This window comes from Sylvia atricapilla, chromosome 21, assembly GCF_009819655.1.
Source record: "Sylvia atricapilla isolate bSylAtr1 chromosome 21, bSylAtr1.pri, whole genome shotgun sequence".
NCBI classification, from domain to species: Eukaryota; Metazoa; Chordata; class Aves; order Passeriformes; family Sylviidae; genus Sylvia; species Sylvia atricapilla.
In genome coordinates, this window is record NC_089160.1 from 5937703 (window position 1) to 5962563 (window position 24861).

The 24861-nt window shown below is 41.8% G+C and overlaps 1 long non-coding RNA gene across 1 annotated transcript; it reads right to left on the reverse strand.

Annotated features, from left to right (window-relative positions):
- Positions 1–15960: 15960 nt before the first annotated feature.
- Positions 15961–19822, reverse strand: LOC136370584 (uncharacterized). Its single transcript, XR_010745202.1, has 3 exons — positions 19671–19822; positions 18068–18202; positions 15961–16051 (listed from the first exon to the last, which is right to left on the reverse strand). It is a non-coding gene; the product is annotated as an uncharacterized lncRNA (long non-coding RNA).
- Between the last annotated feature and the right edge of the window lie 5039 nt (positions 19823–24861).

Below are 24861 nucleotides of genomic sequence, written 5' to 3' on the forward strand. Positions count from 1 at the left end.
GAGCTGACAGCCCTGCCACATCCACTGCACGCTGACAGCTGAGTTAAGAAGTGTAACACTATGATACAGAGGTGTCAAGATTGCTGAAATTAATACTGGGCTGTGCAGTGTTTAGCTTGTTGACTCAGCTAACTTAGGTGTGGTGGAGAAGCAGTATCATATGACAGTAGAGGCACTGCAATTTAGCATAAAGTAATGCTATTTCTTTTTGAAAAGATTTTTGATGCTTTCTTAGAAAAATGTATATTTTATACTAGACTTTTAGCTGAAGATATCAGTTTCCTGCACAGGCAGATGTCTGTTATTACAGATGGGGGAAAGGTAGCAGAGATGGAGCTGCTTAGAAGGAGAGCAGCCAAGGGAATGATTTAGGATTCTGAATTACAGTGCTCTATCCCCTTTCCCCCACTCTAACCAAGAGACTCCAATCCTTGGGAGACAAAGGATTTTTACTGTTGCAGTAAGTGCTGTTCTCTCAGATCCCACCTGTGCCACCACGAGGTGGCTCAGACCAGGCTGTAAGGCAGGGGAGAGGGTCCAGAGCCCCCTTTTATCAGTTTTACATGTCTATTCCTGTTCAGGGGGGAGGCTGCTCAACACAAACAGCTGAGGACAGGGTTTCCAGCTGAGCAGTCCCAACACCATCCAGCAAAGAGCAGCTCTGCCACATGCTATAAAATCCCTCACAGTGACTTACATTTCCTGCTCATCTCTCTGCAGGTATCAGGGTCCTTTCACCCTTAATCTTTATAGGGTAGTTTACAGAATCACAGAATCACTGGGTTGGAACAGACCTTCAAGATCATCGAGTCCAACCCAGCCCTGACATCTCAACTAAACCCTGGCCCCCAGTGCCACATCCAGTCTGTCCTTAAACACATCCAGGGATAGTGACTCCACCACCTCCCCCTCTTGTTTCTTCTCTAGAGAGGTAAAGATATTATATCTTTATATTTTCTCTCTTTCCCTTTTCTAATTGAACTTAGTGTGATGTGGGAGATTACAGACGTATCTTGAATTAAGGAAGCATACCTGAGTAACAAACCTGTTGCTCTGAACCACACAGTGAAGACAAAGCTGTCTTCTTCTGAAACTGTTCTAGTAGAGCAGAACCAAAATTTGGATCTAGAATTTAATTTAATTTTTTTTTTTTTTAAGAGAGGGACATTTCTTGTCTTATTGAGGATGCTGCTATATGCTTGTCTTTTGCTGTCCTTTAGGGACCTCGAGATGAGCATCTGAACTTCCCTCCCAAGCCTTGGGAGGCTACAGAGAGCTCAGACATGATGCCAGTGAGCACGCTGAGGCACTGACGTGGGCACCAGGGCTTCCTGCGTAAATGGTGCTCCCTCACATCCAGCAACTCTGAATTCCCACTGACTCAGCCTTGTTACAGCCCGTACTTTAACAGCACTGCCACTAATCCTGACCCCACTGCCATGAGCTCTGGTATTTCCTCACTGGATTCTGAGCACAGCTGTGCAAATGACAGATTTCCCCAGAAATCTGCCGTGGGTTGAGGACCCTGCTGGGGTGAATCATGGGCTGAGCTGGAGCTGAGTGCTGATCTCTCACAGTCTGCCCACTGGCTGCTGTGCAAAGCCCTCTGCTCAGAGCTTCTGGAGCACACAGGGCCAGGGGGGAACAGCCTGTCCTCAGGCTCCACTCCTGGTGTTTTTCACAATCTGCTGGGTGATGTGTGAGAGGCTTTATTGAGGCACCGGTCCCGGCTCCAGGGTGAGCTACAGGAGATGCTCTCGTCCACCAGAGGCAGCCAAAGATCTCTTTGTCCGCAATTAAAAAGCTTTCCAGCCAACAGCACATTGCTAAAGCTTACAGACAATTGTTCTGGCCAATCACTAAAGGCACATGTACACCTGCTTCAAACAATGCTGCTTTCTATTAAAAATACACAACACTCCATTCTTAAGCTTAAAACTTCCTACTATCTTGCTGAGTGTATTTTTTTATAGTCTTGAGGTCTGTCTTAGCTAAGCTTAAAAACTCAAACTATGGTTTCACATCCTTACTTACAGTGTTGTTGTATCTTCTCTCCTTTCAGGCTTTGCAGCTGCAGCTGGCTCTAAGTCCTCTGCTCTCTCTGTTTCTGAAGCATGCTTGCACAGCTTCTAAAAATCTTCCGACCTTTACTGTTTCCCACCCTTCACCACTGAGCTCCAGACAGCTCACCCAGAATTCATGGAGAGATGCCACCCTCTTCCTCAGTCCCAGCAGCATTAATGCAGTCTTTGTCTGTTTGGTGTGTGCTGTACCCTCAGCAGCTCATTGCTGCCGCAAAACCAGGCCCTGGCTGCTGCTGTGTGCACCAGAGCTCCTGGCTCCCTTTCTCCACCCAGGTACACACTAAACCACTGTGCAGCTCTGCATTCAGGGTGTCCATGGGACAGGATTCCACTGGAACAAGAATGTTCCAGAGAGATGTGGCACATCACAGAGACTCTTGCACCTCACTGACCAAATGGACATCATGAGAGCTTTTGAAGAACTGGAACCATGATTTTTTCAAGATAATTCAATTTTTGGTCACTTTTCTTGCTCTATGGAGAAAACATATTCCACTGAGAAGCTCTGAGAATTGCCTCCAGAATATGTATTCAATCAGACATATTCCTTAGGCCAAACTTAAGTCAAGGATGTAACCAGCAGAGGAAGAGGTCAGTAGGGCTGGCTTCTACTGAAATTAGGGGTTTAGCCTGGCCAGGTACATCTCAAAGGATAACACACACTTGATGAAGACAACACATTAACACAGGGGAGTTTTAAAGTTAATCTGACATGAAGAAGGTGCCCAAATTTTTGTTTCTTCTCTAGACAGTTTAAGATTATACCTTTATATCTCACTATGCCTATATATACACCTACACCTGTCTATAGTCACATTCAGTTTTTTTCTTTTTGGTTTAAAATATTTCACTGGGATACCAGTTACAGCAGCAAAAGGAAAATTACCAAATGTCTCAAACCTCTTAGGCAACCACATATAAATGCTCATTGTAACACATACACAGATATTTACATTCCAGGCTCTAAAACAGTCGCTTTATGGGTTTAAGTGCGTATTTCCTACAGACAAAGAAATCCGAGGTCGTCAGTTATTGCATTCATGTTACCTGAACATCTTGCATTTTAGTAAAGTTTCCATGCACAAGCAATATTAACATCTGTTTCAAGGATCTCTGCTGGAATTGTAGCTTCACACAGCCAAATTGCCTATGCTTCCACCAGGGAAATGGCTATTTATTTTATGCAGCCATCTGGGCTCTAAATACTATGTTTTGTCATTTGTGGTCTTGTTTTCCATGGTTTCTTATATGAAATTTGATTTCTTCATAACTTATTTCTTCTGCAAATGACTTTTTTTTTTTTTGGTAATCAAACTTGTGAATGAATGTTTCATTAGAGACTTAAAACATCAATTCATAAATATTTTGGATTGAGAGCCAAACCCTAATTGCAGCAGCTTTGATGGCCTACATGTTTTTTTTTCCAGTGGAATCATATGTAAATATAATCTTTACAAGCCCATCTCCCAGTTAGATGAAGGACATATGTTCTTGCAGAATTGAATACTTCAGGATGACACTGGTCAAGCTGTTGGAACACAGACCCTTGTGGTCTCAGGCTGGAGAGATGTTTGAGGCCTGCCAGCAGAGACCTGGCTCAGGCACGTGCCATTGCCATTAACTGGGAAGAATGAGCAAATTTTCCTTAAAATACACACGTGGAGAAGCAAACTGTGAGACTCTGCAGCTGACTGCATGTGGAATTTCAGGCCAGGACTAGATAACACCTTTCCTGCCCTGTAATGATGAGTAACCCCAAATTTCATTACAGATTACTGGGGCTTACTAAAGCACTCTGACTACATGATGTACTGAGAATAATTATGATCTACCCATCTTGGTCACAGTAGTCATTAAGTTGCTATATCTGTAACAGGCTTAATAACAAGGTGAAGAGTGAATGGGAGAGAAAAAGTCATTTCCTTGTCTCACTGGTCATTGTTTCCTACGTGCCTGGGATGCCTGTGTGGGCAGAACTGAAAATGGAGGGAGAATTCCAGCACAGAAGACAATATTTAAATATGGGAAATCGAGGTCTGTCCTTGGACTACACTAATGCAGTGGTCTCCTGAGTGGGTGCATGCCCTCAAGGCAATATACTGGAAGGAAGAAGATGGTTTTTACACCATTAAAATGAAAATAAACTCCCAGTGTTTATTCCATTTTTATCCCATCCTTTTAAAATTTTGTCTGTGTGTTTTATATAATACATTTATTATTTTAATTTTGTGTGTGTGTTTTAGGAGATATATAGTACATTCATTATAATTTATAGGGTATAGTAGTGCGGGTAAATGCTCAAAAGCATTTTCCTGATAGGGGCACATGATGAAAAATTTTGAAAATCCAAAGGACTGGTCTTGCAGGTAGCAGCAGATCAGCTCTAAATCTAGAAGTAGTGCTGAAACAGCTGGGGCAGGTAAGGGTCAAGGAAGTTGCACTACTCCCAGTCCTTGAGCATCCTGAACATCCTGCTTTGAACATCAGCCAGTGAGGAGATCACAGTAAAGTGAAAAATCCTCTGGATGGCAAAGATACAATCACAAAACAAGGAAAATTCACTTACTTGTTAATGCCTCTTGCTGCTGCTCCAAATAACTCCATAAATGTGAGATTCATGCTGTAAGAACTCTAACCCTTCTGCAGATGATGCTTTAAATGTACCACAGTATTTCCTGCAGACTTTCCTAACTCAAAGCATGTCATTCAGTATGGGGCTGTATGCTTCTTATTAACAGCATCAAGCAAATAGAAAAGTGATTGTTTTAAGAAAAAAAGTTTGTTGAAATTTAAGAATATGAAAATTGCTGCAGCGGGTAACAATAATTCCTTGGGGTTTGTCCTGACATTTTTAACAGTATATATTACTTAACTGATAGATCATAACAGCTAATTTAGAGCTATTAGGTCTACTGCTAAATATGTGGTCAAGAGCACTTTAATGTACACCACTGTTACTCCAGACCATAACAGCTGCTTTGGAGCTGTCAGCCTACTTTGTCGCAATCTATTTTAATCTGGGAAAAAAAAAAAAAAATCCTAATTACTTTGTAGTTGCTAATGCACAATTTAGGCTGATTGTTTGGTGCCATAGCTGAGCATTGTTTGAGCAGGGGAGGTGAAATCCCATAAAGAAGAGGTATTGCTGCCATCAGACAAATCACAGGGGACTCAAACTCAGCGTTAATAACAGAGATGCCTGCCACGTGTATACAGAGGACAAACAACGAGAAGGGAGAGGGTGTGAGACAGATCGTTTCTTTGTTTAACTCTACTCTGCTACTTTAAAAACCTAAGAGGAACCATTAAAGCTGTGTTTATCGTTAAAAAGCAATATCTGCTTGCTACCCCACTTGCCAGCCCAGCTCCCTGCTGCCAGGCAGCTGGGAAAGCTCTGCTGGGAAAGGGGGTTCATGATGCTGCTTTTCACCACAACAACACAGACTCTGAGCTTCAGAAGGCCGAAAACGACTCCTTTATTTTTGGGATGTGTCTCTTTTATACACTATTTTATATAGACCAATTTGGTTGGTGACACAAAGGTAAACTTTTTAAGTTACATTGGTCAGACTAGAGGGACATCAAGAAGAAGACTCTCCTAGGAAAAGGAATGAATAACATGGTACAGTTACAAAGGAAAAGGAATGAATAACATAGATACATTACAAAAACATCTTTCTTTTTTTACAGAAAATTTTCTGGGGAAAGAATTTCAGAAAACCAAACCACCTCAGGCACGGAACCAGGGCTAAAGGTTCCTGCAGCCCAGCTCCTCCAGGGCAGCACAGAGAGAGCTTCCAGCAGAGCAATTCCATGGGAAGAGCAGTGCTACCTTTCCCTGGCTTCTGGCCACTTGGCACATTGCATTCCTGCTCTGCCCACAAGCACAGACAAAAGGTTGAGAAGGTCAGAGAGGCACCCAGCCTCAGAGATAAGAAATGTAGGGGTTCAGCTGCTTTTGAGCACGTGCAAAGGCCAATATAAATGCCCAGCTGTCTGCCTCTTCCAGTCTCTGCTCGGAATGTGATTCTCTATAATCATGTCATTCAAAGAGACTTTTGCTAAGTACTGAGGGAAAAGTGGCATCCTTTGGTGAGGGGAGGAAAATGCCTGTTGCTGCAAGCTATCCATCATCTTCAAAAAGTCCAAGATGTACTAAAGCTCCCTAAATTTTTATTCCCAACAGAGCAGGGTAAGTTCAGTGTTTTCTTGGCAGGAAGTCCTCCCATGTCAAAATCTACTTCCCGATACAGTTTTGGAGGCATTCACCTGCCTGGTAGGTTAGATAATAAATAAATGCCCATCATGTCTTTATCTGAAAAAGATTTTCTTCTTGCTGTTTTTTCCTTTTATTTTTTTTTCTTCCTTGCACATTTGGGGAAAGCTATCCTCACACCCCCCACTCCCCCCTCCACCCCCAGCCAGGAAATAGTCATTTTGAGGCAAGACCTTAAAATTGATGATTTTGAAAGTTTTCCCTATTGCCATGCTGTTCTGCTCCTGCATTCCTGTGGTGCCAACAGATGAAGTTGTAAGCCTGTTCGCCTCCCTGCATCTAATCCTGATACTACTCAGCAGCAGGGAAGGTGGGCAAATGTTCACTAGCAGTTGTTGGCAAAGAAACACAGCAGGATTTAAACTGGATGATGCCACTGCATGTGTAAAACAACCATTTGAGCAAATGCTGCTATAGCAGCATCTTTAACCAGTAAAAGAGAATTTGCTGTTAACCTTTTGTTTTCTAGCTAGCTGTGCTGATGAGTTATGATTAATTGCAGTTATGCTTACAAAAAAACCCTCCAAACCAAAATGAATAACCAATTAAGCTTATAGAGGGAAAAAAATAAGATAAATGCTTGTAGCAGTTGCTGTGACAGACTTCTAGTGTGATCACATATAACTAAAATTGCAGAAGGAAAATGTGAATAACATTGTGTTTCATTCTGGTGCAGGGTTCCATGTTATTTTTCACAGGGTCATTTTTGCCATGAACTTCCTTCTCTTCCTTTCCGGTTTGCCCAGCCTGGTCTTTAGCTGATGTGCCCCAACCCCAGATTTTTCAATGGGTTTAACACGTTCATATTATAGCATTAGGAGAGTTCTGGATGAGGATCACCATAACTTTAATATTCCATGCTTATCCACCTACTGTGACATCAAAACAATGGGTAAAGAGCACCCCAATTACTGCTTTTCCCCAGGCTCTCAGGGCTCCTTGCTTCTGATAGTTTTTCATAGAGAGCATAAGAGCTCCTTCCTTCAAACTGAGCTCTGTTGTTATTTCAAGTTATCACTTTGGTATCTGGGAAATAGAAGATGAAATATCAGCTGTCAGTGCACTCAGTGGTAGGAACGGGAATGAACATTTCCCTGTCCTTCCTTGAGGATGATGGGAAAAGGCTCCTCACACGGCCAACCACAATGACTATTGCAGTTCATAAGGCCCTTTTTAATAGAAGAAATTGCTTTTTGGCAATGCTGCTGCCTACCTGGGGCATTTAACTGAAGCATGGCTTTTCCATTAGGCAATGTAGGCAAGAGTCTTTTATACCTGAGCATTATCTCCCTGCATCTCCCAGCTGTGCCATAAGTCCTATGCACAGGTTCTGCCCTTTCTGTTGGCTTTTCCATCCCGTATTTGCCACACACATCTTGTGTGTTGCTGCTGGATCAATTACCTTGAATATGAAAATGTTTAAAGCTTGGAGAGTCAGTGAAACACTGAAAGGGGCCTGGGCAAGAGTGCACTGCTAATGGCAAACCCAGATTCCAGGAAAGTTTCTAGAGGAAAACAACTTTCCAGAGGAAAGTTGTTTTAATCTTTTCATTTTGACTCAGCTGATGATCCACTCAAGGTGGATATTGAACAGCTGTAGCCTAACAGATAGAAAAATCACCCCCTTGAAAAGCAGGGAGATGGAGACAGCAGGACAGAGCATCTGTAGGCACACTTCCTTTGTAGAGGGACCTCCCTGTGGAATTTCCATCCTTCTTCCCACACTGCCTGAACTGTCAGCTGGCACAGCCAGTGTGGCCTGATAGTTCTGGGGCTGAGAGATTTTAGCCTGCTGGCAGCTGCTGACTTTTTCCCAAGGAAAAAAATTCTCAAGGAAACTTCTTTTCAAAACAATCTTGGCAAACAACTCTCCCTTCTCAAAACAACCTTTCTCCAGGTGGTGGTTTGCTGTGTCTCTGGTTTAACCAAAGGGATCAGAGAGGTGTTGTTCCTATTCACCAACCATGGTCAGTCTGTGTGGGAACACCTTATAAAAGGTAGTAAGAATTAGACAATAAAAGCCTTTTTTCTGTGCTCTTTGCCTTCTGGAGTCTTTAATTTGTATCCTACAGTGACAAGCCAGAGCTTCAGAGCCACCAGGACAGAGGTGATGGTTGATGCTGGAGAGAAACAGATGCTGCAGAGTGAAGGGAAGCTCTACTGCATTTACCTGGACACAGAACAAAACATACACGTGCTCAGAGGTTTCTCCACTGGGGTGGGACAGACACACAGGACGGTGAATTCTGTGAGGGAGCAGTGCAGAAGGAAACATGGCTTTTGTGAAGGGGCTTGGAAACAGTACAGTGAAACTTAGATTAAAGCAGTACAGCTGTGGACAGTTTTCCCCTTTCATCTGGCTAAAACCATTTTTTCTCAGTGTTTTGTTAGAACGAAAATGTTTTGGAGCACAAACACCAGAAGGAAAATTGAGTTGGACAGAATCAGTTGCTCCACTGGGACCTTACAGGAGAACACAAAACACCTTTTCCAGAGGGACTTTTACACTTCATTTTAGCTGTGCATCCAAGCCTAGGTCAGCAAAATCATAGCAACCATAATATTTAAAAATTATATCCCTTACATGGAAATAATTTGGGAAAGTATTTGTTGACTAATGAAGTACATTCTTCTCCCATATCTGCACCACCTGGCATGGCATGGATCTCAGCTGGGTAAAACAGGTCTCAGAACTGAACTTCAAGCCTTCAACAATACAAGTTCTCCAGTCACAGAGATTTTGCTTAAATACAATCCTGTATTTGGGCTTGGATTTTCGAGCTTTGCAGTTCAAACCTATTCTCTCATCCCATTGTATTTATTTTTTACATTCAATTCTCATGACTTTGAAAGCTTTCTAAAGGTCAGGAGAGAGAAACACCAGATATTGCCACAATCGCCCACAATGAAATGCAGTCATTTCACATGGCTTTAAAGCTTTCAAAGAAAACCATGGTGAGTTTTCATTTCAGGGAGTGTGGCTAAAGAGGGAACAGAAAGTGAACCGAATCCTTTGCCTTCAGACGTGGTGCAGGCTCTGGGTGCTGTGATCAAAGAGCTGTCCTGCTGTCCCTGTCACAGCTCCCATCTCTGGGGCAGCAGCATCCACTCCTACACACAGCTTATCCAGCATCAGGCAAGTCGTTTAGCCTAGTATTTATTTAATCTTTGTGAAGATAAAGAAGGATGTTCCACTGAGAGCTCTTTTGTTTCACCCTCTATCAGTTCAATAGGAGGGAGAGCAGAGCTAAAGCCACAAGCAATGGTTTGTGTATCTTGTAAGTCTTCTAAAGCCTTGTCATCATAGGCTGTATTATGTTGTCTTTTTTACTGAGTGACCATTGCTCTATTGTACACCATCTGCCTTTTTGTGACTTGATGAACCACACTGTAAAAGGCAGAAATCAATAAAGTTCTTCAGAACCCAAAACCTGGGCAGGAAAAAAAAATGTTTTCCTGCAGCACCATCTTGTGGTCCCCGATTTTATGTCCTGAAGATGTCCCTCCCTCTCTCTGGGCCGGGAAGGTTTTTCTGCAGACTTGGGAACCACACCCAGCTTTCAGCAGCTTCTCTTTTAGCCCCAGAGGTACTGTGAGGAGCCTGGCAAAAATGATTGCTCCTTCATGTAGCTGACCTGGACCCTCATCGAGTTGTTGGAAGGGATAGAAGGGACAAAGGACAATTGAGTTTGGCTCAGAAACATGCAGCTTGATATACATGATACAATCAGCAGCCCAGGCACTGGGGAAAAGACAGGTTTCAGTTAGATGTGAGGTAACCCCACGATGAAACTGTTCTGTAATATGCTTAGCTCCAGGAGCACAAAAACAAGCAAATAAACAAAAAAATTATGCAAGGGATCTGAATATTCAAGTGTAAGCAGGCAACAAGTCAGCTGATCAAAGCATCCACCTTCTTGTGACACTGTCAGTGCAGTTTGCATCACACACAGGCCTGTGATAAATATCTGTGCTTTGGCCCTAAGGTGGCAATCGTGACCTTCAATAGCAATGAAATAGCTGTTATGACATTCTAGGCACAGAGAGCAGTTTTTAAAGGAATACATGGCCTGAAAGCTCTTAATTAAATGCATTCTCCAGCTAACTGAGAAATTAAAATGTAAAATCAGAACTTTTGTCTTCTTCAGCTGAAAAGCCAAACTCCCAGGTTTTTATACCTTTACAGCAAAGCTGCTGCATGGAAAAGGACAGGCCCACGTTTGTGCACTGCGCTCTAAGAGGAGCACAAACCTGCCTGTGACTTTTACATCTCACCTCCTCTCTAACAGAACATTTTGCTTATGCTCCTCTTGTCCTGGTGCTGCCAGATCCAGCCACTGCAGATGGCTCACTCTTACATAAAGTGGTTTCTTCAGAGTGTCCCTTTGTCAGGATGTTATGTGACATTCAAACCAGTTGTGCTGCCAATGATGTGGCAACTGGAGGAATTTATTGCCCTTCAAACCAAAACCATGGAGCAGCACATGAAAGCCCAGCTTCCTCTGGAGCACAACTCTCTGTCCATATTCACCAGCCACGAGGATTTCTCTGGTTTGTCACCTGCACAGTTCAGCTGTGAGAGTGCCTTGGAATTCATGCAGCAGGAAACTGTTTTTTTCTTTGTTAAAATGTCTATATACATACTTCACCTTCTAATCTTTTCAGATTTAGAAAGCAAACAGTGCCCTGTTCAGTTTCCATCACTCTGTTGCTCCACATCAAAAAGAGTGTAACACTTTTGCTTGCAAAATTCTAACCAAATCATCTGTAACACAATGCTTCTGGCAATGGTTGCAATGTAGGGCTTTAAACTCCTGCATATAGTTACATCTGATCATCAGCAAGCACTCCAACACCTTCCTGAGATCACCCATATGCATATTCCACCCACATTACACTTGGATTTTAAGTGATCCCCTTTTTAGGACTTAGGAAACTAAGGAAAATGTTTTAACCAGGGAATTCTGAAAGAACAGAGTTTCTAAGAATCACTCATAACATTTACACTCCAGCTTGGGACCAAAGCTCCATTCCTAACAGTTGTAGCTCTTGGAAATTCTGCCACATGGACTTCACAGCCCCAGAGAAATATGACAAGTGATTGTGCTATTATGGGTGATACTGACTTCTGCTGACATTCTTTTAGGTGCTCACTCTGCACTCAGCTGTCGAAAAGTGTTACACATCTGTTTCTTTTATTTTTGTTACACTACAGAGAAATGGAAAGAAATTGCATTTTGGAATCACCTACTTTGGGAGACAGGTCAATAAAAGATCAACGAAAGTGTGGTGCAGTGATACCCAGCAGAGAGAACAACTCCAGAGACAACACTCTCACAGTTTCCTTAAGTACTTTGTATTTCTGGCAAGAATACCTTTAAAGCAATTTCCCAACAACAGATTTCCCAAATCCTCTGTAGCCTAGGAGAGAATTAGCTGTTCTCCTCACGCTGTGCTATGGAGCCATCCAATATGGAACCAGAGCAAGCTTCCTCTCCATCCCAATTTAATGAGGGACAACCCTCCCTCCAGCTTTTTCTAAGGCTGACCCCTAAGTTGAGATGGACACATAACTGATATCTTTATATCCCTCCACAGGGATGCTGCTGTGTGAGAAAACCACTGCCTTTACTCTTCAGGGGTTGCCATGAGCAGTTCGCCTTTCAGTGTTGCCAGTTTGGTGTTTTTTTTTTTTTTTTTTTTTTTTTTTTTTTTTTTTTTTTTTTTTGTACAGGAGGTGTGGAGTGAGTGCAAGAAACTAGAATGAAAAAAACCTTTTACTGCAAAATCAGTAATATTATGGAAGGTTAATAACTTCGTATTACTTCAATGCTAAAATAAAATGCGTCATTTTCTAGGAGGTAGTCAAAATAATCCTGGTGTCTTCTGCTTGATCTTCAGGATCAGGTGGATGTTCCTGTACACCAAAGGGAGAAAAAAAATCCCAAACATGAGTATAACTTAATTTAGGGCCACCTTTACATTTCTGCCCAATCAATACTTTCACTGAAACATTTTTTGTTGTCTAATGACCTCCCTGACACTTTTTTATTTCATTGTGACCTTTAGTAGGCTATAGTTTGGTATGGTGACATGAAGTAAATAGCATTTCACTCTCAGATTAGATTTATTTCAGTAGTCAATTGCTCCTCAGCATTGAGGAGGAATGCCAAGAATGCCAAAGTGTGGAGCTATGGGAATGCCTCATCTACAAACCACCCCTATCCATGCAGAAAAACAGGCAGACCAGCTTTTCAGTGCCTCTAAATGGACCTGCCTCTCCTGAAAGCAGCAAACCCATTGCCTTTCCACTTCCTCATGCTGCAGTTTGCACATGAGACAAGGAACACTCCAGTGGCAGAGGGCTTTAACCTCAGACTGTCCATGGCTCTGCTGTCAGTGGCAGCCCAGGACAGCAACTGAATTCTTGCAAACTCATTACCTGTCCCACAACAGCAACTGAAGGTGATCCCTTGTGGGCCTGATATTTCTAAATTAAAAAATTTTAGCCTGCTAGCAGCTGCTGACTTTTTCCCAAGGAAAAATTTCTCAAGAAAGCTTCTTCTCAAAACAATCCTGGCAAACAACTCTCCTTTCTCAGAACAACCTTTCCCCAGGTGGTGTTTTGCTGTTTCTCTGGTTTAACCAAGGGATCAGAGAGGTGTTGTTCCTATTCACAACCATGGTCAGTTGGTATGGGAACACTTTATAAAAGGTACTAAGAATTAGACAACAAAAGACTTTTTTTTCTTTGCTCTTTGCCTTCTGAAATATTTAGAGTCTCTCATCTTTCGTGTCCTACAGCAGCAATCCCTGACAAGGAGTGCCTTTGTACAATGGGCACTGCACTGGCAGGCAGCAGGTGTTTGTTAGTGGATATCTTCAGAATTCTACACAGACTCAACAGAACAACCCTAAACTCAGAACAAAAGAATACCCCAAAGATATTTTACCTTCTTTTTTTTTTCATCCTTTTGGTTCTTCCCTCTTAAGTCACTCCAGTAAGTGGCGATGGATCTCCTCATCTTGAGTCCTTTCATCACGTGCTTTTTTTTCCCGTGCAACTTTCTGTACTTTTTTACTTATTTTTCGTAAAGGATTGATGCATGGACTGCAAAATATTAAAGCAGATGGAATTGGTTGAGTTCCAAAGTGGGAATTTAGAGAAGGTCACCTAGACCTCAACCATGAAATCCTAGCTCCAGTGAAAAACCTCAAAAAGCTATGGTTGAATTCAGGGGTCACCATAAGGTTTATCACCAGAAGAAAGATTAAGGCGAGGAGAAGCATTTCAATGCTTTTCCCATTTCTTACATTTTCCTCATGACTTCCACCTTTTGGCTCATATAGACTCACAGAATCATTCAGGATAGAAAATACCCTTAGGCTCATCAATCCCAACCATTAACCCAGCAGTGCCCAGTCCACACAAGGCACACACGGGGCTGGGACACCCCTCACTGCCCAGCTCTTCCTGACAGAGGAACTCCTGCAGTTCTGCTTGTCTCATCCCCAGCAGGCAAGGACAGGGAGACAATGCAACCATGACCAGAAATTTCCCCAGTAACAAGCCAACAAAATTCTCTGGGCTTCTTACCACAGCTGTTCTAGGGATGTAGTGGGCAGGAATGAAGACTTCTCTATTCTATTTTTAAAATCCACATGATATTATTCAAAGTAGCATTGTTTAAGTGCACCTGCATTTTTCTAACATTTATGGTTTTAACCTCCTTGTCCTTGCATGTGGTTCTTAAAGAGGACTAACAAAACTGAGAGGAGTAAGACAGGCTGGCACAGTTATGGACATAGCAAAACCATCAGAGAACAGTTCTAGACAGGAGACACTGTGCTGATAGCACACAAGGGAAATTGCCAATTGGCAGGGAACAGATGTGTGGATTCTGCTTCCTGCATGAAAAACACCATTGGAAGGAGGCAAACACATAGTTTGTCCATGGGGATGTGGAAAGTAACAAAGCCTCACTGGCTTGGGAAATTAGATCAACTAGAATTGATCAAGTGTGGCAAGGAGAGGAGTACTCAGCTCCTTCTAGCAATTTCACAGGAATTTCATGTTCCTACATTTTCTTTGTGTGCCCATGGTGTAGAAACCTTGCAATTTGCTCTAGAGGAGGCACAGTGGAGTTAAACAATTATCCCAAATTTCATCAGCAAAGTCAACTTGGGTTTTTTGATAACTCTAGAGAAGTGTTTTTACTTTTGTGCACACCAGTTGCAGTACAGATTTGGCATTGTGCATAGGACTCTCTCAACAATGACTGCATAATGTTGAAAACAAAAGAATTTCTATCCAGAGAGGTTTTTGGCTTATTAAAAGAATGTTTCTCAAAGCTCTATCAACTGTCTCTAAAACTGGTAAAACTCAAAGTTACAGCACGATAGAATTGCACCCTTCATCGAACTTAAATATGTGATGTTGGAAATTTGAACCATTTAGCATCTGCTTAGTTACTGCATTCAAAGACAAAGCAAAAAACCAAGCCATAGGCACAAGAGCAAAATTCCTAGTTTCACTGGCTATGAAAAACTAGAGTAACGATCATTTAAACACTAATGTGAATTCTCCCAAAATGAACACATATTAATTCATTTTCCAGAAAATTTATGATAATTTCATGTTGATTCTTTGCCTCCTGCTTTCAGAGTCACTGATGACTCAGTGCAGCTATCTGTATGCTGTGCATCAGCTGTTGAGCACAGTGTAAGATGTAATGCGGAGATTTTCACAGCAGGTTTTGTCAAAATGTGGAACTCCACAGCCAACAGCCATCTGCCAAGCAGCCTCATTAGTAAAGTCTATGTGTGTGTGTGCACATGCATGTCTATGATCCCACACAGACTAGATCTTAGAAGAGCAAAAGTTTAACGCTTGGAGGAAAAAAAATCTTCACTAAAAAGACAATTCTGTCATAATAACCAAGTTGTAGCAGCAGCCATTCAATGTGAACTAGTACCAAAGGAGAATAAAGCATGGTTATGTTAATTCATTCCATCAGTTCAATGACCTTGATGTTGTGGAGTTTACATTTTCCCTGGATCCTGAGAACACATACACAGGCTGAAACTCTTCACACTCTCAGACACCAAACTGCTTGTGTAGAACTTGAGGCTGTGAAGTGCCCTATACATTAAAAACCCCACGCTGCATGTTAGAAACATGTTAGAGATAATTTTTTCCCAACTCACAGCCCATCTCTCTTACTCTCTTCAGGCCTCATGTTTGTTCTTCCTTTCTGTGTCTTACTGCATATCCTGGAGGGAGACTGCTTTTGTGTTTTATGTGCAACTTCCCAAGCAAGTGAAGTAAGATTAAGTCCAAGTCTTTTATATCCAGGACTTGAGAAAGAGTACTGGGGCATTAAATAACCCTTTTTTCTTTAAGCCAAATTGACTCTCTGTTTTATGCAGCTTCAAAATAGAAGGATTCTTCTTTTATGTTTGAACTTTAGTTTCTTGCCCTTTTTTCCCCAATCTTTTCTCCTCTCACCAAGTTAAATTATGTCAGTTCTCCATATTTTCACCATTTAGAAACAATTTTAAATAATTTTGGTCGGGTCATGCTCTAACTCTTACCATCTCTGCAAAAAGGCACAGCAAACGATGGGTAGAAATCCCAAAGTCAAAAATCCTCCTCCGGTAAGCAAAATCACTCGAATGGCCAGCTGCACATCTGTAGAGGCAGCAGAAGCTTGCATTAGTTCTGAATAATTCTGAATAATTCTGATACAGCCACTGAGGTTCAGGTGACAGAGTCAGCCTCTAAGACACAACTTTGCTGCCATGAAGTCACAGCCATGCTGCCACTTGGCTCAGGCAGATGTTTGTCAGCAAAGCTCACACCTAAAGACTTCTGTAGCCTTGGTTTCATGCCTGAGATGTTTTAATTTCTGAAATTCTTTTCTCAAAGAATTTCGTGTAAACAAGAAACATGTTTTTGTAATTGTAACTTTGTTTTCATTCTTTTCCCTAGGAGGGACTTCTTCTTGATGTCCCTCTGCTCTGACCAATGTGAGTGAAGAGGTTTGTCTTTGATTCACCAATCAAATCGGTCTGTGTTAAATAGTATAAAAGAAAGACATCCCAAAAATAAAGGAGTCATTTTTAGCCTTCTGAACTCAGAATCTGTGTCGTTGTGGTAAAACAGCGTCAAGACTTCAGAAAATGCCAAGGAAAATTGCCATTTCTCAGATGAATTTAAAGCTGGGCTCACTGGTCACAAGGGTCTTTTCTAACCTAAAGGATTCCATGATTCAGCAGCACAATGGCAAAAAAGTGTTAGAAATGAGCTCAGATGAGAAAGAACTGGTCTCAAATTTCACTTGAGTGGGAAAAGCATGAGTGTTTGTTTAGTTGCAGAGGCAGCCAGGGTTTGAGTGAGCCCAGGGCCTGGGGCACAGTTGAGTGGGGGGAATAAAAAATAGCTAAAAAACCCCAAAACCCCTTAGAAGCTGCTTTAAGAATGGAGACAAAAATCTTTCAAATGAATCCTATTAGTCTACTTCATAACTTCTGCAGCATTTTCTTAAGGCCTCATTTTACCCCTCATTCATTCAAGACAAACCTCCAATGGGAAGAACCATTCAGCGTACACAGTCTGTGACCAGCTGACAAACACAATTGCTACAAATCTAAGACCTGCTAAGTGCTTCTATTTCGTCAACAGATTTGCTACAAGGCAAACAGTAAGTGTTTGCATTGTCTTTGGACATATGCTGTACATCCAGGAGCATTCAAGGAACTCATTAATCTATGAACAAACAATTCTGTAAAATGGTCAGCCCTTGATATTGATGTCCAAGCAATAAAAGTCTAACTGAAATGAGGAATCAAGCAGTGGCAACTGAATAAGCATTTTTAATTTAAAAATTTGCTTCAGTATGTATCTTAAAAATGAGCAGAGCAGCTTAATTTTCACTGTACAACTTTTCTTCTTGCTGTAGTGAAGTGTCTTTTATACAAAATATAAAGGCCCAAGCTGGGACTGAATACTATTAAAACCAATAATTTCTGTCATGTGCCCCTAACTAACGAAGAGATTCTGATGGGATCACACTGGATAAAACTTTCTTCAATCAAAAATTATCCAGCTGGTAGTAACTACAGCTGCCCCAGCACTGGAATGTGGAGCTGATCAAGCACAAGAAAAAATTTTGACCTCAGCTTACTCCTGAAGAAGCACAAACAAGAGAAATTGAATTCATGTTAGCTGACAAGTAGCTTTAGGGTTTCACATCTGTATTGAGCCAGCTCATCCTAAAAATTTGGCTATCAGCCCTGAAATCAATGGAGGTATACTGAATTATACCAGGAAGAACCAAATCATTCAGTTCTGGATTATGGTTTCCTTTCAGTAACTTAAACCCCACGTTTAACAGGGTTTGTTGTTCTGAGGCAGCAGCACGTCACCAGATGGACACAAAACTCCACTCACCCGTCAGGTTGAGAAGCAAGAAAAAGAAGAAAGCTTTATTTTGAGATTCTGACTTATATTGTCTTTGGAATTTGGTCAGGGACTGGGGGACGAGGTTAACACTTCTCTGACCACACTGCTCAACCCAGAAGTCTATCAATTTGTCCTTCCTGAAAGGAATGTATTATTTACCAAACACGAGTTTCTGTTTGTTTTACAAGTGTGAGAAACATAGAGAAACGTAAAAAACCTCAGAAGGCTGAAAAGTCTTCTCACCATCTCTCACTGGCATGTAGCACTGCTCCTCCTGGCCAATTTTGAAAGGACAGCAGTGAATTTTGGAGCATTCAGACATGTTCAGGCCTTCTACAGGACAAGGAGTTAGAGATTGCTCACTGCTGAGCCGGCAAGCTTTAAAAAAGAAAAAACAACATTAGATGAGATGTCCATCCTGGGAGCAATGTGAAGCAGAAGGAAGTCATCACTTGGGTGTCTCTAGTATGTTTTCATTAATTAAATCTGCCAGAAAACAATATCATTGACGTTCATGTATGTTCTTTCCCAAAGCCCAATCAATTTTTATATTGAAATTAGCAGAAAAGCGAAATCATGTAATAGAAAATCTTTCATAATTTGATTTGTTTCTGTAAGGATCTATTACAAAGCTGAATCTAAACACCATTGTGACACTTGTTTGTATTTAGGTTTGTGAAGTGAGTGAAAAGGATAAACTAAATTTTCTGACTGTTCTGTTTCTAATTAAAAACCAGTAGAAATTTAAGGCAAGCAGCTGAAAATCAGCTGCCAGGAAAAAAACAAACCCATGACATCCAATACAGTTAATGGAGAACACATTTAAGCCATTTTTGAGATTTCCTATTTTATAGCAGATTCATTGATAATCATGAGCTACTCTGTGGAAATGGCTTAAATGTGTAAGATATTTATAAATAGTAGATGTCTCTGTATATTTAATTCCTATAACACATCCTATCTCATCCCTTATGGTACCCAGCAGCTGCAAAGCATCATTTGGTTCCAACAACTCCCCCAGGACTGGCTGTATTGTCAGCCTCACATTTATCAGAGACATTACTGGTAGCCAAATTCAGTTTATTAAAGGGGGGATCAGGATCTTCATCAGTCCTCTGTGTTTATTTAGGGCTCCATGTGAGCAACAGTGGTGGAGGCACACAGATATTAATGCAGAAACATTCCAAGTGAAAAGCAGCATTTCTCCTTCTCCTTCCTATTGGTCCGTGGTCTGGTTATGGAACGAGGCTGGCAGTTTTTATATAGAAAAAAATCTTTTCTGTACTCATATTATTTTGCTTTTGGATATTAGCAATTTAGCATTGTGATTTCTGGGTCAATGATTGTATGAAATAAAGCAGTTCTTGTAATTTCACTTCAGCAGTCCAAAGGTGAGTGGGTCAGGCTGATCTGACAGGCCTGAAGCCTTCCTTAGCCAGCAGAAGTGGAAAAGACACCAGTGAGGGACAAAATCCTTCTCCCATCTATGTCAAATTCTCTTTTATCTCTATGTGTGTGTGGGAAGACTGGAGAACTAGTTCAGCTGTGATCCAACAAAGGTATGGTGGATCCTCTGCCAAACCTCCAGCATAATTTCAGCATTTGCAGCACAATCACATCACTGGCCATGGAGGGTTTTGCAGGAGGGAAGCAATGCAAACAGATCTGTGACTGCCCCAAAGAGGCACTGAGCAATCCCATTTTCAAGATCTCTGGTGAGTTTTACAGCATTGGACCGAGGGTTTTAACCCATGAAATGCTGACAGGTAGGGGAGGGAAGGTGGCACTGAGGCAGAAGTGGGGAGGGAAGAGAGGAACAAGGCTGCAGTGGTGATGTGACACTTACTCACTGGCCTGAAGAAGCTCAGGAAAGATCCATACACAGCTTTCATTGTCATGTTGGGTTTGCTGGGTGCCTCTGCACTCTGCTCTGAACCAGGCTGAATCGGGGCTGCAAGCACTGAAAGTTCACAATGATTAGCTCATTACCATCCAAACTATCCGTAATTAATTAAGGCAATGACATTTTCATACTGATTATCACTCATTAGGAAGGCATTTACAGTCATCAGGAGCTGTGTCTACTGATGGCTAGCAAGGTTAAGCACAGGTGTCTTTCTGTTGTATTCACTTATATTGCTTTAAATTGCTTCATGAACCACAATGAGTAAAGAACTAAAGCTGTAAAATTTAAATTAAAGAATCCATTCAGGTGGAAACTGTCAAGGATAAAAAGCCCTGCTGCTCACCTGTGAGGTGTAGGTTACATGAAAACACTTTGCTGCATCTCTAGTCATATTTCTGCCATGCACACAAGCAGAACTTTCAGCTTTTTAGATAAAGACCAGACCTCAGTTAAAACAGAGAAACATGCTGAAAGGCATCTTTATCAGACACAACCAAACATGCATCCATCTCAGCTTCCTGTTTCAGACAGTGACCTGCTGCAGTTGCATGAAAAGAGCAAAAAATATAGAAGTACTGCAGTGTTTACACAGAAGCTGCTGATTTCTTACTCTGGGATTTCCCAATCGCCTTTCATATACACTATTGTAAAAAAAATATGGGATCAGTAAACCCTGCTGCCTCCCTACATCTCCTTTTCATTACACCAAAAGTGCAAATCACAGCACGACTCCACTGGCAATCAACCACTCCCCAATGAGGGGGGAAAAAAGGAGATCCAGTATTCCCACCTGCTTGCCTTTTTTCTCTCCATGAGAGAAACTCTCACCACTCCATCACCTCTTTAAAAGCTTTCAGTGATGGAGTGTGCTGAAAGCCATTTCACCGTGTTGGAGCCCCTGTGAACAGAAGTGAGATCACAGACTAACAAAAACTAAGTATTGAACAACTTCAGTCTTTTGGATAATTCTTCAGGTAACAGCATCGGGAGCATAAATTAGGGAATTAGGAAATTACTTGGGGCACAACTTGCCTCTTTCTGTGCCACACAAAACTCCCTTGGCTAAAAAAAAGAGAACAGAGCAGAGAGAACTGAAGGTACTTTCAAAACAGATAATCAGAAATTATTGTGGTAACAGAAATGTGACCACCAAAGCTCACACTGACAGTTGTGTCATGGGCTCCCTCTCCCTGCTACTAAACAACATAGAGCAGAAAAATTTAAAGACTGTAATGATTTCATGGGAAGTTCATGAGATGAGGTTTCCAACCTTCAGTTTGGTAAGAATGATGTGAAAACCATGGCTGCCCCACACATTCCTCTCTTAGGTGAGGGTTTAAAGAGACACATTTATACAGATTTAATGGCCATTGCTGTAGTTACATATTCCTGTCTCTGTCAGAGCTCACAGCCACCCTGACGCATTTATTGCACACTAACTGCCAGCCTTTCACCAAGAGCTGAAAAGGCTCTGAGCTCTGGTTTCTCAATGCATTAAGGATCAAATAAAAACATCTTTGGATGGATCCTTTATAGATGTCAGATGACCAAACTCAACTTCAGTTAGTGGAAGCAATCAGACAAAAACCTTTCCAACTACTTTGAGTCATCTGCTGTAATAAGTAAATACATCAATTCTCAACAGACTGTAAGAACACCTTTAATAGTATGCTGAAAAAGAAGTCAAAGTGGGGGAAAAATAGAAGAATCCATAAGTGGAGAAAAAAGAAGAAAAAAAAAATCTATGCTCAACTGAGAAATAAAAGCAAGTTGCACTGACAGGGATGAAACAAGCAGCATTTATTTCTTGTACAGATGCACAGAGGAAAAGGGAAACTACAGTTGCAGGAAAAAATATTTTGCTCTATTTAAGTATCAGAATGGATCAATTCAATCTGAAGTAATCACTTGTAATATTTCTCAGTATTTTCCAGTCATTTCCAAGACAAGAAACCTGCTCAGTGGTAAGAGCACTTGGCACTTCTCTGAGTGGTTTTGCCCTTGCAATACTCACGTGAATGGATGCTACAAAGCAGGACCATGAAGACCCACACTCGATGGGTGCCCAAGGGCACCATTACTGCAGTAAAACCAAGAGCAAGAATGAGTACAGGGTCCTGCATAAAACAAATTATTGATCTTAATTAATATTTATGGATTTGAGCAAACCTGACAGTTGATTGCTGCACAGAGCAAGACTGCCTTTTTTGCAAGAAAGAGGCCAAAAACTCATTGAAAATGTATGTGTATATATTGGGAATAAATGATTTTGAAGAAATTGCTGATTTAAAGGGAGTTTAAAAGAAGGCATCTTGTTAACAGAGAAAAATATTATTATTAACTAGCCAAAAAATTATTTTTCTGAAGGGTCCCAGAGCTGGCCACCTGGCACTTAAAAAGATAATTTGTAGCGAAAAAATTTAATCCCGGTTCAATGAGCAGAATCAAAAATGAAGAATGAGTAATTTTTGAAAGCTTAAAACTGAATTCTAGTTTATATAATTGAATTCTTCACTCTTTTCACAACTGGAGCACATGAAGAGCTTTGGATAATTTTTAAAAGGTGGTTCAAAATGATGTTGTGGACGAAAATACTTTTAGAAATCCCCGTGTGATTCACAGTAATTTAGCAGCAGGTTTAAGCTGGGTTTTGTACCCCCAAGCAGCCCCTGATGATGGCTTTGGCAGATGCTGTATTTCACATTGCCTGCCCCTCCTGTTTAACCATAAAAAAGGGCTTTTTTCAATTATTACCACTTAGTTGTAAAGACAATTTGTTAGTACTGGGGAGGGGAGAACTCCATTGTCTGAAGTGCTGTACAGGGAAAGGACTGACTGCATTTCACACAGGTATTGCCCTTCGAAGGGTCAGCCCTTCCTGCCCTCCTGCTCAGTGAGGAAACCTTCCCTGCCTTTGGAAGCGTCTGTGCTACAAAGGAATATACAAATATGTTCTGTCTCATGGAGAAACTACCTTGGTAACGTGAAATTATTTAAGAGGACAGGAATCATGTTTTCTTTTAAAAATTTCATACCATTCATGACAAATTGGGAAAAAAAGAAGGAAAACAAGATAAAGAGAAAAAATCTTATTCTTGCCATTACTTACTTCTCCTGCTGTGTCCTCCAGCCCTGTCGGAGCAGGGCATGAGCAGCTCCCCAGGGTGCAGCTACTGCAGAGGGGCCTTGACAACCGTGGAACCAAAGCACGTCACAGTCACCACCCCAGGTCAGGTGCATGGGGCAGCATGGAGCAACAGTGGCCAGAAAAAGCTCAGTGTGTTTTGGGAGAAATCAGACTCTTGGAAAGCCTCTCAAGTCTTCTAATTCACCAAGTTAAAAACGAGTTCATACTCTTACCAGGTGCACTCCAGTGTGCAATACTGAAACATGACCTACCAGTGCAGACCAGGCAGCAGGTAAGAGATCAAAACACACTCCTCTCAAATCAAAAAGTTCAGTTAGAATGCTTAAATTAGAGCTTCTCACTAACCCATGAAAGGTGAATTAATTAGGTATTGCTTCAGCAAATACTTGCACACGTGAAGCACAACCCTGACACACATCTTTCTGATACCCCCAAAGCCAATCACGCCCTGGGCTGCACCAAAGGGAACACGGCCAGCAGGTCAAGGGACATGATCCTGCCCCTCTACTCCACTCTCTTGACACCCCACCTGGGGTATCACAACCAGCTCTGGAGATCTGGCCTGATTTCAGCTGGGATGGAGTTAAATTTTCTTCTTTGTAGCTGTCACAGGGCTGTGCCTTGGATTTAGGATGAGAATAATGCTGATAACACAGTTTAGTTGCACTCAATCAAGAACTTTGAGTTCCCAAGCTGTGGCAGGGAGGATGTGCACCAGAAACCAGGAGGGAGCCTGGCCAGGACAGCTGCCTGGGCTGGCCAAAGGGATATAGTCCTCACCATGGCACAGCACACCCAATATATAAACTGCAGAGCTGGCAAAGAGATGGCAAACTCTGCCAGGGATGCGCTGGGCATTGGTCAGTGTACTGAGCAATTGTATTGTGCAGCTCGTGTTCCTCTTGGATTTAATCTCTCTCACTCCTTTTCATTACAATTATTACTGTATTCTATTATCTTTCATTGATTTAAATTATTATTCTTTTATCAACCCATGATTCCCATCTGCACTGGCAGGGTGGAGGGCGAAGGGGGTGAGTGGGTGAGTAGCTACCTGGTGCTGCTGGCACAAGTTCCCTCCATATGAAGGACTTGTCCAGAGGGTCAGAAAGGTGACCAGAGGCCTGGGACAGCTCTGCCCTGCAGACAAACTGAGACCTGGGCTGCCTCAGCCTGGAGAAGGCTCTGGGGACACATTAGGGCCCCTCCCAGTACCTAAAGGGGCTACACCACAAAGATGGGACAGACTCTTTAGCAGGGCCTGTGCAATAGCAGAGAGTAAGTTTTAAACAGGAAGAGGCTCAAATTAGACTAGATATAAAGCTGTTTTTCACAATGAGGGTGGTGAGGCCCTGGCACAGGCTGCTCAGAGAAGCTGTAGATGTGTCTGGAGGCATTACAGGCCAGGCTGGATGGAGCTCTGGGCAACTTAGGCTATGGAAAAGTGTTCCTGAGCAAGGCACAGGTTATAACTAGATTATCTGTAAGACCCCTTTCAACCCAGAGCATTCTACGATTCTACCACTTCCATTCTTTTTATTAAGGAAAGGCTCTGAATAAACTAAGAGCAGTGTTTTTAAAATACACAGAAGTCTGAAGTAAATGCAGATGCCATCAAATCAGCAGTTCCCCTAACAGATGAGCTGCCTAAAGCAGTTGCAGTTTGCTACAACAGCCATCTGAACTGATAAGTGAGCCTGAAAAAACTTATATACCCACTATTTTTCCCCTCCTCATTTCAGCTAATTGCAAAATGAGTTTAAAGGGTGGATCTCTTTAACCTCATTTGTATGCAGCACTAGCTTGCTTAAATAAGCAACAGTACACCATATCCTCAGTTTCATTGTTTCACTCTACACCCAGACTAGACTCAGTCACTCTCAGCAGTTCAATTAAGGAGATACTTGGAAATGTCTAAGCCCCAATCGTTCCTTTTCTGAAGCACATGATTTACATGAAAGTGAGATTTTCCACGCTGATTTA